The sequence below is a fragment of the Passer domesticus genome, chromosome 1 (genome assembly GCF_036417665.1).
Source record: "Passer domesticus isolate bPasDom1 chromosome 1, bPasDom1.hap1, whole genome shotgun sequence".
NCBI lineage: Eukaryota > Metazoa > Chordata > Aves > Passeriformes > Passeridae > Passer > Passer domesticus.
The window spans coordinates 137,101,295-137,117,342 of NC_087474.1; the positions used below are offsets into that span (position 1 = coordinate 137,101,295).

At 40.3% G+C, this 16,048-nt stretch overlaps 1 long non-coding RNA gene across 2 annotated transcripts in view; it reads right to left on the bottom strand.

Moving 5' to 3' along the window:
* The window catches only part of LOC135289745 (uncharacterized), a 33,809-nt gene extending 18,305 nt beyond the window's left edge, over window positions 1-15,504 (bottom strand). Inside the window, exons 1-2 of one of the 2 annotated variants that reach the window (XR_010352464.1) lie at window positions 15,464-15,504; window positions 8,524-8,571 (exon numbers count right to left, since the gene is read on the bottom strand). This is a non-coding gene — a long non-coding RNA (uncharacterized LOC135289745). Of the gene's footprint in view, window positions 1-8,523; window positions 8,572-14,835; window positions 14,982-15,463 lie in introns of those variants that run through there. The other variant, XR_010352461.1, reaches the window with a different exon arrangement.
* Between the last annotated feature and the right edge of the window lie 544 nt (window positions 15,505-16,048).

Genomic DNA, 16,048 nt, shown 5'->3' on the forward strand with positions numbered 1-16,048 from the left:
TCTGCTTCCCTGCTCAGGTGTTTTCTTTGTCACATGTACCACTAATGATCTGCAGATGGGCTGAACTTCTGGCTAGTTCATCACTCCAAGGCTTGACTCAGGGAGGAAAGACTTAATCCAGATGGGATTTAACCTGCAGTGTGTTGCACAGGCTGTCAATTCGAAATTATTGCCCACTTGCATAGAGTTAAAAACATTTTCCACTGTGTGTGGTTAGACATATTGACACTGCAACACACTGGTAAGCAACTAAGAAAATAAATAGTCTGTATTTGCTAGTATTCACTGACAATTTATGACAGAATACACAGAGCCTCCCGATCCTGCTCCTTTGCATGGTCGAGGCTAAAGATACTCTCTGCCTACTCACCAGACACATTTTATAGCCCAAGCAGTGCAACTCAGTGAGGTGTTTCAGCCAATGTTAATGAAGTGGAATTTATGGCAAAGGTTGAAAGACGGAATAACAAAGCAGGTAATTTGCTCTAAGAAGTGTGGGGTTTGTGGTCTGTTTCCACTCCCAGAGGTAAGGTGAGGAAGGAAAACCTAATGGGTAATACATAAGAGTCTCAAGACTTGAGCTTGATTCAAAGTGGTGCTTTAAACTTCTCGAGCAAGCCACATATTTGTGCCTCCTTGTCTCAGTGAGCAGCTGTAGGTTAAGATCATGCATGGTGGAAATGAGCAGTGTGGAAAATCCTGACATGGAAAAACACCTCAAGAGGAAGCTGTGAAGTTATTTCCTGGTAGTTTGGGGCTGGAAGGAACATAAGCCTGTATTTCATCTCAAGTGCTTGTATCAGACTGTTGTGTGAGCTTTTCAAAGATCCTCTGTTGAGCCCAAGTTACAATTTGTTTAGGACACTAAGGAAGGCAGGAAAACTTTCAAACATAACATGAGTTACTGTTAGCTCCTATACAGAAGCTAAAATAGTCATACAGTGTTTCAACAGCATCCAGGCATGTCTACTAGGACAGAAATATGCCTTCAAACTTGTCTTGCTCTGTTTCTCACCAGCCTTTCACCCCACATCCTCTCTGGGAAAGCCCCACTATAAAGAACTTTGGGCTTTGCTACCTGTGGTCTCAAAGACCTGTTCCAAAGATCACGTCATAACTATGTCTTAACCCATGTATCCAGGGTTTCTTGCTAGCAGAGCAGGAAAGCTGGACTGTGTGGCTTCCTGGGAGGACACTTCTAGTAGCCAGGCAGTGCTATCATCAATTCCAGTCAGGAATCCAGTCAGCAGCCCTTTCAGCACATGGTATGATAACATCACACCATTTTGATATGGTCACACTACAGCTTTTAAAACACTTCTAAGAAGTATATTTAAATGACATTTTATCTGCTACTGTTTAAGGCTACCTCAAACCTTCAATGACACCATCAGGCAATAGCTGTGCTCCTCCTGAGGCAGATTTTTATGGCTGCCCATACAGAACAGTCATCTCTATTTGCTGCAGATTAGTAACAGTAAATGAAGAACAGTTTCTGGAGCCCTTCTAGTTCTGAAATGTACCTTGACTCCTTGTATTGTGTCAAACATGTATTTGCTGAATTTAGTGTCTTATTTCTTCCACCACCAGTTACTGATACCATTGTTTATGATTATGGCTATTATATTTACCAGATGTCAATGAAGAGATACATCTGAATCCTTAGTGTAGTGAAGACCTTATTGTAAAGAAAAATTAGGGGTTTTTTCTTCAGTTACTACCTATTTGGAATAAACTCTGAAGGAATTAATTCTGTTCTCTTCTGGATGGGTGAATTCACATAAAGAAAGAGAAAAAAGAAATATTATCTCTTGTAGAGAGGTAATGCTTCGCTTTAGGATAGGAGATAAAAAGGATTATGGAATTTTAGAAATAATTTCTTTCTTCCCTCCTGGGCTACCCTTGTTTTGTCTACAGTATCATTCCTAGAATATCTAGGCTGCATGCAGTGTTGAAGTATAATTTTTTGTCATTACAAAGTAATATATGCATATGCAGTTCTCCTTAGCAAGGGTATAGTCAGAGACTTACCTGGCTACTTTAAATGCTTTTGCCATATGATGTCTCATAGCAAAGATATCATACAGAAATCTTTCTCATGCTCTAGAAGACAATGACCTATCCCACACTAAATTCATTATTTTCAATTATTAGGCATAATAGTGAACTCTGCAGAGCATGCAGCTCATTTCCAGTGTCTTTGTGCACACACAGCTCAGTTGTTGTTAAAATATCTGACATAGCCTGAACCCACAGCAAATAAGGCACTCCAAAGACTTTGCTGTCTGGCACTTTTTTCTCAAATCTTACTGTTTTACTGAATGCTTTCTCTCTCTCTAGCATGTCCATGCCCTCCTTTCACATATCTTGTTGGCCTGTTCAAGGTTCTTTTCCACATATAACTAAATTGCAAGTGGAAAGCCAAGTATCTGCAGAAGTGACAATTTGAAAAGTTTGATACAGTATGTGGCTGGCATGAGCACATTTTGCCTACCACTGTACTTGAGGCATGCCAACTTCTCTAACTAAAAGCACAGAGACAAATGGCCTGTGGTTCCTCAGCCTGAACCATACAGTCAAATGTTGGTTACAGCTCCACTGACAGGGAGAAAACCTCAGAACAGATCTGCAGCAAGGTGTGAATTCGTGCCTCTGGTCTAGGGTACAGTAGTTAAGGCAGTTCACTAACACCTCTACACACTGTAAGAATATAAATCAGTATTTTCAGTCTGAGGAAACAACACTTTTGAATTAGGTCTACTTGATCATCACCATCCTAAGAGAACTTTTGCTCCATTGGATTGTTTCGGAGTAAGAAATTAACTTCTGAGATTAAAGTGAGAAAGTGAACTGCATATGAATATATCCAAAGAACAAGAAAAAGAGCAAGCATCTGGAAAAAATCAAGTTCACTCCTGCTTAGATTATTCCAAAACAAGATTCTTAAAAGTTTTATTGGGCACCTGAGAAATGTCTCACAGTCAGGTTTTTCACCTGGTGGAAAATGTTGGAGGTGCCAGTTCCAGAACAGCCATCAAATCTATCACACCTACTTATTTTCTTGTTCTGTAGGCAAGTAGCAGACTGATATTTCTAGAGGCCTCTCCTATTTGCTACAAGTGTCATTGTGTTCTGTGCTTTGTGGCCCCACATTTTCATCAGCACCTATTTCATCTCTGCAGTACTGACACTACCTAAGTTGGCTATGTGAGGCAAACTATGGACCATCCAGGTACCTGAGCAGATCAGGCGTGTTCTATCTCTGCTTCAGCAGGATTTCAAATACTGGAGAGCTCAGTAACATACACTGACTGCCTAAGAATTTCTAGGCAGAGATGTAGTTGCCAACACTTTAAAATACTGTGCCTGAGAAACTACTGTGATGTTAGTTGCTAGAAGCCACTTTATTTCTGTCAGATCTGCAGATTGAGTCTGTTTGCCTTAGCTTAGAAAGTTGAACTCCCGCAACCCACTCTACTCTCCTTGTGCCCCCCAGCCAACATGGCCACATGGCCCTTTCCATCTTGGGCAGGAAAATTAGGGCCAAAGTGTTCATCAACCTTATGTTTACCAGCAACCTCATCCCCTTCAGCACACACTGTCCTGACCAAAGACATCCTCACAGGTACCAGACACCGGCTTGCAGAGTTAGTCTTCTCGTTTTATGCTAGTTTCTGTTGGGCATCAAGGTCTTTTTGTTTCACAATTCAGCTGAGACACTTGAAGGCAGACATAAAGAACACTTTTAAGACAAGCATTCTGGCTTGGCAGCCTCTATTCCCACTGAAGCAAAAGTGAATTTTACAGGTTTTACTGAAGACACAGCTACACCAAGAACAAATATGTCCAAGCACCTCACTCCAGCTGTCTTGTCTTGTAGGTCAATGTTCTTCCCCTTAAAGAATATGCTTAAGGGGACTAAACATATATGTAGAGGGATTATCTTCTGTGACATCTGTGACATCTAAGATGAATGAAGAGTGGGTACTTAAATTGAAATTCAAGAAAGCATTGAATGAGTCAGAGCAATTAATTCAAGGTCTGCCAGACCAGTTAGCCTATGACCCCTTAAACACTCAAAGAGAGGTAGACACAACATTTGAGTTAAATAATTATAATGGCAGTCTTGCTGCTTCCATTGATTCTAGAGGGAGCCAGGTTCTGTTAGTCTAGGGAAGAAATCTAAATCAATCATTGTCCTCTAAAACAGAGACAATGATGTATACAATCCCAAAAGATTCCTTCATCAGTTTGAAAAGTATGTGGATCAAGTTCGCACCTCCTTTACACCCTTGGCAGACATGCTGGGTCCCATGAGATTTTACAGCTATGATAGAAAAAAAAATTAAAACACTGAATCATAAAGACCACATCTGCATCTCTTTCCTTCTGCCTTCTCCCTCTTCCACATTTTCCTTGCATTCTGTTTTGAGACGCTTTGAATATATACACATGAAAATTGCATGGGGATTGTTCTGTTCACCTAATCAATGTTAGCACAGCAAATTAAAAAAAAATAACAAAATTAAAAATGTAAAAATTTATCTTGTAGCAGGAAACTACCTTTCATTTCTTATACATTTTCACATAAGTTTTTTTTTGTTAGTTTTTTTGTAGCTTGGATTTTTTTTTCTCCAGGAGAGCATGTTCTGTATACAAATTGGTACAACAAACCCAAGCAGATCCACAGGCAATCATTTAAGGGAAAATGTTTGCCTTATACATATTCAATGACAAACCAAAATGTTCCTGTATAACAGCTACATAATATATATTTCAATAAATTATTTAAGTGTGTATTTATGTACAGGATCTGAACAGCACTAAGAGCACCTTTCTGATGCATGGATGTGTATTCTAGTCTGGAGGAGAAATCAAAACTGATTTTGCCAAGTAATTTTTTGGTTGATCAGGGCTGCAAGTGTCATCACTCCACACCCTCTCCCAAGGACAACTACCTTCAAAGCTGCTGAAGGACTGAGGTTGCCCTGTGTGCTGCCAGGACACTCCTTGCAGAGCAGCCTGTAGCTCCATTTCCCCTCCTCTTTGTGCCAAGGTATCTGTTTGCATCTTCCTTGCCCAGCTGCCTGCATCACCATGCCTTCTCACTGCTCTTGGTGGCACACAAGTGCTCCCTTCCTCTCATGTGCCCCCAGCTCTCCCCACTGGGATTATTTTTCTGAGAATTAAACCATTCTGCATGTCAACACATTCCATAGGGAGGATGGCACAGATATGATATAGATTACAGAAGAGCTTTCCAGACTGAGTGCAGGATGCTGCAGCTGACAACACTTAAATAATAATTAATAAGCCATGCGTCTTTTAACTACATCCCTTCCACGATCTGTCTCAGTCTCATGTTCTCCTGACATCAGATGAACAAGACAGGCTTTATGATTTAACTTCGGTTTTTCAACTTTTTTTTAACATACAAATCCATGACACAGATTTTGCTTCTTTCTGCCAGTCCCTTCTCCATTATTCAACATTAGTTAGAAAGATAAGACTTGTTAACTTAAATGTGTGCAGAGTAGAATATTTAGATTGATGTATAGAGATGTTGCTCATAAAAGTATGCACAAGGCCTTGACAAAATCATGCAACCTGTTTTCTCCAGGCAGTTAAAATATTTTCCAATTTAGCCAATGACTAGACTTATCCCCTATTTTATTCATGAAAACAGTGTCAAAATGCGAAATAAGGGCATTCTGCTTCCTCCCCTAATTTGAAATATCATCTTGAATTGGAAATGAAAGTTTTTAAAAAAACCTTACATGTCTCAAACTCATGATTTTTTTTTTTTATGCCGAGACATTTAATTCCCTCCCCTCTTTCAAACTGTGATTTTTTAGACAAGTGAGGCTTTTTCCAAATGCCCTCAACTCCCATGAAATAGTTCCAAGGCATCCTCTCCAGTTATGTCAATCAGTTTCAGGCAGTCTGCAAAGAGACATGACATTTCATAACAATGACATACCAGCCTGGGAAATGAGTGGTGGGAAATAACTGCTTTGCTTAAAATAATCTCATTCATCTACACAAATTCATATATATCTATATACACATATATATATATAACATATTATCTGTCTTCAACTTAACCGAGTTAAATGCAAAAAATATTAAAAAGTGAATTAAAAATTGAAAGGCTTGCTACCTGGGAAAAGATTCAGGTTTCACAAGTAATGAGTGGGAAGGAAAAAATGTCTGATTTCTCTGCTGCTCATGGGTATTTTGATTGAATTTAACACATCTCAAGCTGCCAAAAGCCAATGCTACTCATATGAAGCAGTACTGCTTCTCCAATTAAAAAGTGGAAGCACAGCTGCTTCCAGGCAAGTGGAAAGGAAAGTTGGATTGAGTGGCAGCAAAGAAGAGGAGAAAAAAAAATAAATACATGTGCTAATTTCTTTGTAAGAAGTTTATAATTTGGTTGTTTTTGCAAACAGTTGGCTGCTGTGGTTGTAGCAAGCCAGGGCACAGGTGGAATGGTTGTTATTGTGTGTAACCAAAGGAAACACAGGAACACAAACTCCTTCCCTGACCACACCTTGTTTTCTATTCAACATTTTTACCAGCCTTGTTCCCTCTCTCTTTTAACTTTCCTGCCAGGAAAAAATTGTACATATTGGACCCTTGCAGTTCACTTCTCAAGAATGAAAAGATTAACAGAAATTTCTTTTTGAGATACCTCAGGAGTAAGATCTGTATATATGAGGTGCACTCTTCCACGGTGTTTGATCAACTGTAGATAGTTTAAAAGGGTAGAATCCAATGCAGCTGGAGTACTGGTGTTTTCTCATCCTTCCTATTGAACTGATGAGCAGACTAGGTCTAATACTAGATCATCTGTCAATATTGAGCTGCATATTTCACACAAGAGCTGTGAAAAGCAGTAAAACTGTCTTCCATTGCAGGACTGTGTACACACATGCCTAACATCCAATATCTACCACATGCAAATGTTATTGTTATAACATTAATTAGCATACCAATAAAAAACATAGAAAGTAATCAGCCATCACACTCTTGTCCATTTCTCTTCAGACCTGTGGCTTTATGGAACACAAATAATTAATTAAATAAATACTGCAGCCCAAAAAGAAAGCCTGTAAACCATTAAAGACAAAAAAGTAAGACATTCTCAGATTCTGGGATATGTTAGACTTTGGAAAGCATAAATTGCTCTGAACTTTTCCAAATATCCATAAATCATTATTGGGTACTTTTGGAAGTATTTGGAAACCAGATATAAGTTTGAGAGCGCATCTTAAGAGCTGAGAAAACCTCAGGTAACTGTGAGATACCAAATCACTACATATTAACTGAGACAAGTTATACATGTGCTTTCATTCTTCACCAAATGTGAAACAGTTTGAAGAGGCTTAAAATAATCCCTGTAACTTTGCACTCCTTGTGGCCTGTGTCCATAGAGTCTATTCACATAGAGTTTATTCATCCCTCCTGACCTGTAGGTACTTGCGCTGTGATGCCAACTCAGTTTTTCAAAGCTGATTTTTAAACTATGCATATAAATAAGAAAATAGACCAAACAACAAGATCTATACTAGATAATTTCTGATAACGAAGATGTATCAAATATTGTCCCACCCTACATGGGTTCAAGGTCCAACAAAGTAGGCAATATATGTATTTCCCCTAAATGAGAGCTGTCGGACTGAACTTTCAACACTGCTTAAATCACACAGGAACTTGCACTGCATTTTAAAAGCATGATAGTACTGTCCAAGAGACAGGGTTTTCTAAGGCAATTTGGCATTTAACCTTGTAGGTAGATGTCGAGTGGGATTTTCAGAAATGCCCAAACACCACTTAAATCAATGGGACTGAAGTCAGTCCCACTGAAATCAATACTCAATCAATACTCAAATGTTATTTTACAGTGACAGGCAACCTTTCCAATGGCTAAATGCAATAGGGTTGAACCCTGTGCCAAGTCCCTTATGCCAATGATTATTAAATAAAACAATAAAGAGTATTTAAAAAAGTTCACTGCTCTCTGCCTTTCAGATGTACTTTGAATATTCTGCTTGAATGCACTGAGAATAAAGTATTGGACAGCTCAGTGCCAGGCATATGGCTAAAGCAAATCATACTGCTGCCATGTCGAATAATTACTCTAAATAAATTATTTGTTATTTAAGTTAAAACCTAGACCAAATAACAAAGCAGCTCTTTTATCTGGAGGAGTAAAATGGCAACTAAAGCTTTGTGGAGCTTTGTTGTAAGGAAGATCAAACACAAAAGGCCTTATAAGGCCTTATAAGGTCAAAAGAGTGAAAATGTCATTGCTATCATCATTCTATTTTTAAATTAGATGCATATCACCATAAAAACCCCTTCATTTTAAGAAACCAGCAAACAAAACCACAGCAAGCAAAAAAATCTAGTAATATTTCTGGGTTTACTTTAATTCTCTTTCTGCTTTGAAAACCAGATTAAAAAAGAGAGAACAGGCTGGCTGTACTGAACAAATTTATTGCTAAATAATATACTCACCATAAGAAGAAACTGGAATTTTTTCCAACTTCTAATTTAAATGTCATTCTGAAAAAGAATATGATAAAAAATAAAATTAGTTGAAATTTAAACACCTCCCCCCCACCTCCAGCTTTATGTATTTTGAAATAACTAAATCTTCCAGTTCACCTCCCTTGATATATGGCAACATTATATTTTATTAGTAATAAGTTTTCTGGATATAATTATTTTTGTTTGCTGAAATGCCTAAGTTTTCTTTGATTTGATCTAAACCAAAGTTCTGTTCCTAAATTTTCAAATCTATTTTCAAAGTAAAAAAAAAAAAAAAGCTTGAAATCTTGAAATCCAAAAACATTATTTCTTAACCCTAACTAGTAATTGGTAGGTAAGGGCCAATTCTTTAAAAGCACTTGTACACTATGAAAATCACTGCCCACAAATTTGAAGGCTTCATTCTTAAGCCATCATGAAGAAATGCTGACTTGAAAATACCTTGTCTAAAGCAAACTCTTACAAGTAAATTTTTCTAAAGTACCATGGTGGAGTAATGCCCAAAATTCTGAACAGCAGTTCCTACACATTCAGTTTATGGACAGTCACTTTCAGATAAAGAATTTTTACCAACTTGAAAGCTGACTTTTGCAGTATCTCTTGAACTGTCAGCAAGACTTGCTAGAATCCTGACAGAGCCAAATGCAAACCTGGCTTAAGCCCCACTCTTAGGAAATAAAAAGATTTGCTGGTGAAGTTCCTTCTCCTTAGACATCCTTCCGGTGCAGATGCGATGCTTATCGACAGGAATGCCTCACCCGTCCCTTGGATGAAACAAACTCTGCTGGCAGGAGGATTTGATGGTTCAACTAAGAGTATGCTAGGGAATCTGTCCTAGTAAAAGTGTCATAAAAAATAAATTACGCTACCAGATCACACAACTGTATTAACAAAAGTTGTTAAGAGAAGATCTGGCTTGTGCAGAGCAAAGGATCATTTGAGCAGGAGAAGCTTTTGAGATAACTTCAGGTGAAACTAAGCAGACTTCAAGAGCTGTGACCTGGTGCTAGGCAGAGCTGCATGTTTTTTCTCTGTGAAGCAAAGAGCACTAAGGCTTCATGCAACTTCATTAGTACTGGGATTACTATCTGACCTTGCTCACCAATCTGAAAGCAGACTCAGACCCTCACTGTTCATCATTACAGGCAAGGTGTTGCCAGATTTAAATAGGTACCCTCAAAGGAAAAGAAGATCAGTACATCAAAGCATTATCTCTAGTTTATTTAATGTGGAATGGCCAAATGGCAGGCCTTTTTTCATGTTTGAGGCTAGAACTGTAAGCAATTATATCTGTACCATTGTAACTGATACAGGCAAGCCTGTATACTTACCAGGATGTCTTTCATCCTGTTTAGTTTATATAGCATTATCACCCCCAGGAGCTCACATTGCTTTCACAGTTTTCTAATGTTTTATAGACATATTTGGTCTCTAGGGATGAAATGAGGTACAGAAAAATAATAGCCAGTCCCATCCAGATATGGGTATCTGCCTTTATCTGCTGCTTTAGCACTACTGTGAAATACAGGCTATTTTTACAGCTTAAGAAAATATCTGTATCAAAGCAACACAACAGTAAAGCAGCAAAAATACCACATAATTCTGAATTCCTGCTAAGCCAGATCTGAGGATACACTAAAACAGAGCTAAAGAGAACACAAGTGAAGATTTCTCTGTGGTGTCTGACTGTGGATTTATTGTTGTCCCGTGGCTTGGGAGGCCTGCAGAAAGCTAATATTATCCAATCTCCATTCAAGCTAGCTCTGCAACCAAATCTGAGCATTTCTCTTCATTGCACTTAGCACCTGAAATGTCATTAGCATTCACTAAAAACCTCTTCAGGAGCAGCTGAGGTGCCTCCTTCCCCGACCCTGCACCTCTCCTGCAGTGTGAAACACAGCCTCTCCATCCAGTTGCCCTTCAGGGACCATCCTCCTTGTGAGGAAGGTTAAATGCTTTCTCTGCAGGAGTACTTTGAGGGAGTTTAGCAAACCAGGCTTGTGACACCACGGCAGAGTGGCACACAGCTCCAGGGAAGGGCACTCAGAGAGCAAGGAACTCTGGGCTCTGGTGAAGAGCTCTGTTTTCCCACACAGCTTAAAATAGCATTTCAGGCATGACCAAAGCTGTGTAGTGCCCACCAGGAGCAACTTCTCCTGCATGGAAAATGTTCATGGGAGGAAAAGACAGGGGAGAAGATGAAGTGTCTGCTATGGTGAGTGATGTGTCACCAGCAAATAAGAGTCCTGTTTCAGCTTTTATCCAACATCCTAGAGCTTCTGCCTGAGTCTTCAAAGTCTTCAGTTGAAGACTTTGTTCTGTGAATCTGAGAAATAATTTGTTCATGGGAAAAACAGCAACAAACAAGAAATGCTGTTCAATATTTAGATAATGTCACCCTCTTGTTCTTCATGTGACTTGATCTGACCCCAGTGACACCAGTTACAGAGACTACATCTGCCAGAATGGCTTTGAACTGGGGATGCCTTTGGCTTTTATATACAGATGAATGTGCAAATATGTTCTTCTACTTAGGTGTGTAACATTTGTCTGTGGTAGGTTCTACTGTGGGACAAAGTTGCTTATTGCTCTCGGTTCAACTTAGCCTGTCCTCAACTGAGTTTAGTGGCGCATTTGATTTTCTTTCTCTTTTGCCTACCTCTCAGTGGGAGCTGTGGTTTTGGAATGTGATTCAGGAGGCTGAAGGTGTATCTGGAGGATCTAAACCTAACAAAATGAGCATATGTAAATGCCAAGGTAGATCAGCAAAGATCTATGGATGATTTTGTAAAGGAAAGGGTTGTGCCTTCAAGTAAAGCAACTGGAAAATAAGAACGTTTTATGGTATGGCTTGAAAAGCTTTTCAGTCTTAAAAAGACAATTATTATCATTAAAAAGAAGGAAAAAAGCAGGTATATACTTTTTTCAGTTTAGAGGTAATGAGTTTCTCTATAGTTTTTTTCTATAGAAATAGTGGTGCAACACTTGTAACAATTAAAAAGTGTTCTCAAGAGCATTTCTCATAAGGGATGTGTTTCCCATGTATTTTATGTAGCAGACTGACTGGGATGGGCTACCTTTTTTCCTCAGGAATTAATGACCATATGACTTGTAACACAAGCCAGCACTTCTGTAGCACAGCTTAGCACTCTGATTTCTCCAGACAGGAGAAATTAATTTTGCTACGCACCTCTACAGGGGAAAACTCATCTCTCAGTCACATTGTTTTTAATGTGATGCTAAATGCAATCACATCAACACAGACTGCTTCAGAAGGCACTGGATGGGAGGTGGGAAACAGAAAGCTTTTCGACAATGAAAAAAAGAACTAGAATTTTCCAGGTCTAAAAGCCTATATTCTTATTCTTCTGAAATGGTTTAATACCATTAACAGATAAGCACTGAAAGTTCAAAACGTCATTCTTGGGGCCAAATCCTGAAACATTGAAGGCAAAGGAAGTGGCAAAATTAAATAGAATGGAAAAAATGGATTTTTCAGGAGCCTAAGGGAGCCACAACATATGGGTATCCATTTGAAAAACCAGTCTCTTAGATATCCAAAAATTTAATGCACAAAAATCTTCTTCTTTCTTATGAAGACTAGTTCAGTGCATGGACTACAAAATCAGTATGTGGCTCTTTTATGCTGGGTTTTACATTTGCTCTTTTTTAATTTCACGCAGGATAATAATGAATTTTAGAATAAAGTTACATCTCACTACCTAAAACACGTCAGTAGCAGACCAGTGTTTAATGGCAGTCTTCTGCCTTCCCTTACCCTCCCTCATCTTCACTCCTTTTCCTTTCACAAGCTCTGATAATTCAGCCCTGTATTGGGCTAGGTGAGTTCCCTGGCAAGACAGCTAAGGTGACTAAAAAACGTGACAATTTTCCTGCTGGCTTCACAAGCTGAACCAGTGAAAGGCCTGATGAGCACCAGACATGGCCTAAAAAAGGAAGAGGCTGGCTGAGAGAGGAGCAGGCAAAGAGAAGGACCTCCCTCTTGGCAGCAGTGAGCTGCTAAACTACCCCAGCTTCACCCTCAGAGAAAGGAATGTGAAAAAGGGCAAACTAAACAAAACAGCAGCAAGGTTTTAAAGGTGCTGGTGGAACGTGCTGACAGGGGAAGACAGACCTGGCTGGGTTATGATGACCTGTTGTTTTTCACCCCGACTCTTGCACTTGGATGGAGAAAGAGCTGCTGAGAGCTGCAGCCTCAGAGGGAGCTGGAGGAGGAGGGGAGGGAGAGAGGAGGAAGCAGGAGGGTCTACTCTGGCAACACTGATTCTGGATAATTTCTCACATCCTTTGATAGGGAAAATAGCCTCTCAAGGGAAATACAGAGCTTTTGATATTTGATGAAAGTTCTCATGAATATTTTGATATTTCAACCTACCAGTGACTCCTATGGACAGGAAATGTCTTATGGGAAGCAGAATAAAGCAACTTTTAAAGCAATCGTCATCATATTTCAAGCACTACTAGCTAACAGGATTCTCAAGTTACTAAAAACTTTCCTCTGGCTAATATAGAGCCTATTAGTGAAGTATTATATTATTTGTCAAGAATGCTTTATAACACTGCCCATGCCTGCCTACATGAACTAGAAAACCACAGTCAGCAGTTTGCTAGTGAGATTCGTATTTAAATCCTGTTCTGTTGCTTGCAGCCTGGGACAATGGGTTAAACAAAGTCTTGAGAAGGAAGACATAGACAACCAATGCTTCAGAATCTGAGCGTGGCTTGGTGAGGTACCAAGATGGCTTGTATTGTTTCTTCTAGTGACAGCACTACCTAGAAGCACTTGCAACACTCTCCTCTGGAGTATCTTTATTCTCCATCTATTTCCCCTTTACGCTCTTCCATTGTTCTGCAGCCTGATGTGTAACACAGTGACAGAGTGGAAGGCAAGACCAATACCCAGAATACAAGTATTTATTTTTCAATCCAGCCATCTGCCACTCTAACCTTGCACACTTTTACTAAGCTTGATCTCCCTCTCTCTGCACTGCTGTTTGTGAAAATGCAATGAAGGGTATGGTTTTGTTGCTGTTTTGCATATTGCCTCTAAGCTTTTGCTTAGCTGTAACAGCTATTGTGTAGCAAATGCTTCACAGCAGCTCATCTCCTTCTAGTGCAACTGCAAAGCCAAAATACACAACACAGGAGAAATACAAGGTTTTATTAATTTCTTTTAGAGCTTTTCAGAATGTTCATAAGAGTTTTAGCAGGAAAAAAAGCATGATTGATCAATTATTTGAGCACTTTCACTGAGCATGATGGCACAGGCCTCGCAGTTGTCTTGTTATCTAGTAGAAAGGATTCAAACTGGTCTGGAAAGAAAACAAACAGGAAGAGAATGTGGGAAACCAATGTTCAGCCTATGATGTCCTTAAAAGGATAAGCAAGGATGGTGATTGTGGTAAGACAAGCAAGGATGTGCTGCTCCAGGATTTTTCAGGAGTGACCGTTTCAGAGAACACTTTTTCTGAAGCAGAAGAGAGAAGAATGAAAATGTCACTTCATCAGACTGATTACACCACTCAGCTACAAGAAGGACAACTGTGATACAATCCCTGCTCTGATTAGTGTTAAAAGTGTAATGAATCTTAAGTAATTATTAAGGAATTATCATAAGGGAGTATAATTAATACCTATTATTTGTAATAGGTATCCTGCATGTGGATGCATTTGGGAAGATGAAATCATCAATCAGAGGTAAGAATCAGATTTTGTCCTCTAAGTGTCCAAACTAATCATTAAACACTTTCAAATTCAGGTGTCACACCTGACTTTAGTCTGTTTCTGGGGTCATATACACATTTTGTTCTACAGTCTGTGGCTATACAAAGGAGAAGATGTCTTGAGAATCACCAGTGCCTCGCCATGGCCTTGTCTGACCCATCTGGGAGTGATGAAGGCACCCATCGTGTGCCCTCCACGGTGAGGATGTTGGGAGCTGGCTGGGGGCTGAGTCCTTCTTGGCTGGAGCACAGAAGGCAGTGCAGGACTAGCCTTGCAGGAAGTGGGATGGAGGTGTGGTGGTCTAACACCTGCAGGAATTTAACCTCCAAATAAGCCCCTCCCATTCTCACATCCCTTCCAGTAAAGGGCAGAAGCAGGCGGCTACGGGTTAATTTACTGACAGCAAAGAGCAATGGAATAAGAAACTCGCAGTAACACTAGTAATATTAATTACAAAAGTACACAAAAAGAGAAGATGTTTTATCCTCAGAAAAGGTGCTCAACACCAGGAACAAAAACAGATGATGGACACACCCTGTAGGTCGCAGGTCGGCTTCCCCAGGCAAAGATACGATGGTGACCATTCCTGCACACCGTGGCACGTAGCAGCCAGGAACAAAGGCCCTTTAGGGACTGCTCCCGTGCACCTGGCACACGGCCATCGGGAACAAAGGCAAGGTGGTTGGGGGCAAGGCCGCTCACACAGCCCCAAGCCCAAAACAGCAAAAAACAGTAACACCCAAAAGCTACATCTTCCAATTCAGGCCGTGTTGATGATCTGCTGGGCTCCGTTTTGTGCAGGTGCCTGTCCTGCAGTTCTACAGCTTCACCATGCTGGAGGTCAGTCCCACAGGCCTCTGCTCCTTTCCTACTGCTCCACTGTGCTCCTTTCAGCTCCCGTGGGCTGGATTTGGCTCAGCTCAGCTCCTGTGGGCTGGGCTCCCTTCAGCTGGACTGCAGGTCACCCCCACCAGTCCCTTCCCTGCTGGCCATCCAACACCCATGGATTTGAGTTTCTCCGCTCTCCTTTCAGCACCACATCCTTTAACTGCAGCATGGAGAAAAGCTCAGAGGGACCTGCAGGGCAGCAGAGAGACCAGATCCACAGGGGCAAATCCCATCACACTGACTATGGGACAGAGAAAGAGGCAAAATGGCACACCCTGGCACAGGCTCATTTTCCTCCTGTGGCCACGCCCCCAGTGATGACGTGCTGGTAGAGAATAGCACTTAGCCACGCCCACACCACACTAAGCCCCGCCCCCTCACAGCCGGGACTGTCCTTTGCCGTGCCGGGATGGGGACAGCTGGGGTCCAATTTAGGCACAAAACAGCAAAGTTCTTCATCACTGAACAGAACCAGCATGGGCACAAACGCCCCTAGAGGCAGCTGAGCCAGTTTGTTCTCCAGCACTAATCTGATCCATGGGACCTGCCAACAAAACCTAGAATTTGTATTTTATTCTCTAACATAAGGCCTTTTTTGCAACAATTCACAATTTAAAGAATGATAGTAATTTGCTTTTGATTAAACACTACAACACCAAAAAAACATTGATGGAGCTCATAAAGCTACAGTATTTCAGGGCAAATACCTTTGTCCATTCTCAACATTTGACTGCAAGAGTCATGTGAAAGGGTTACTGGAAATACAGCAGGCCACAGTGGTGAGAGCTGTTTAATTCTAAAATTAGTTTGTCTTTTCAAGCCTGATAAAACCTATGGCGTCATTCAAAGTTTCATTTCT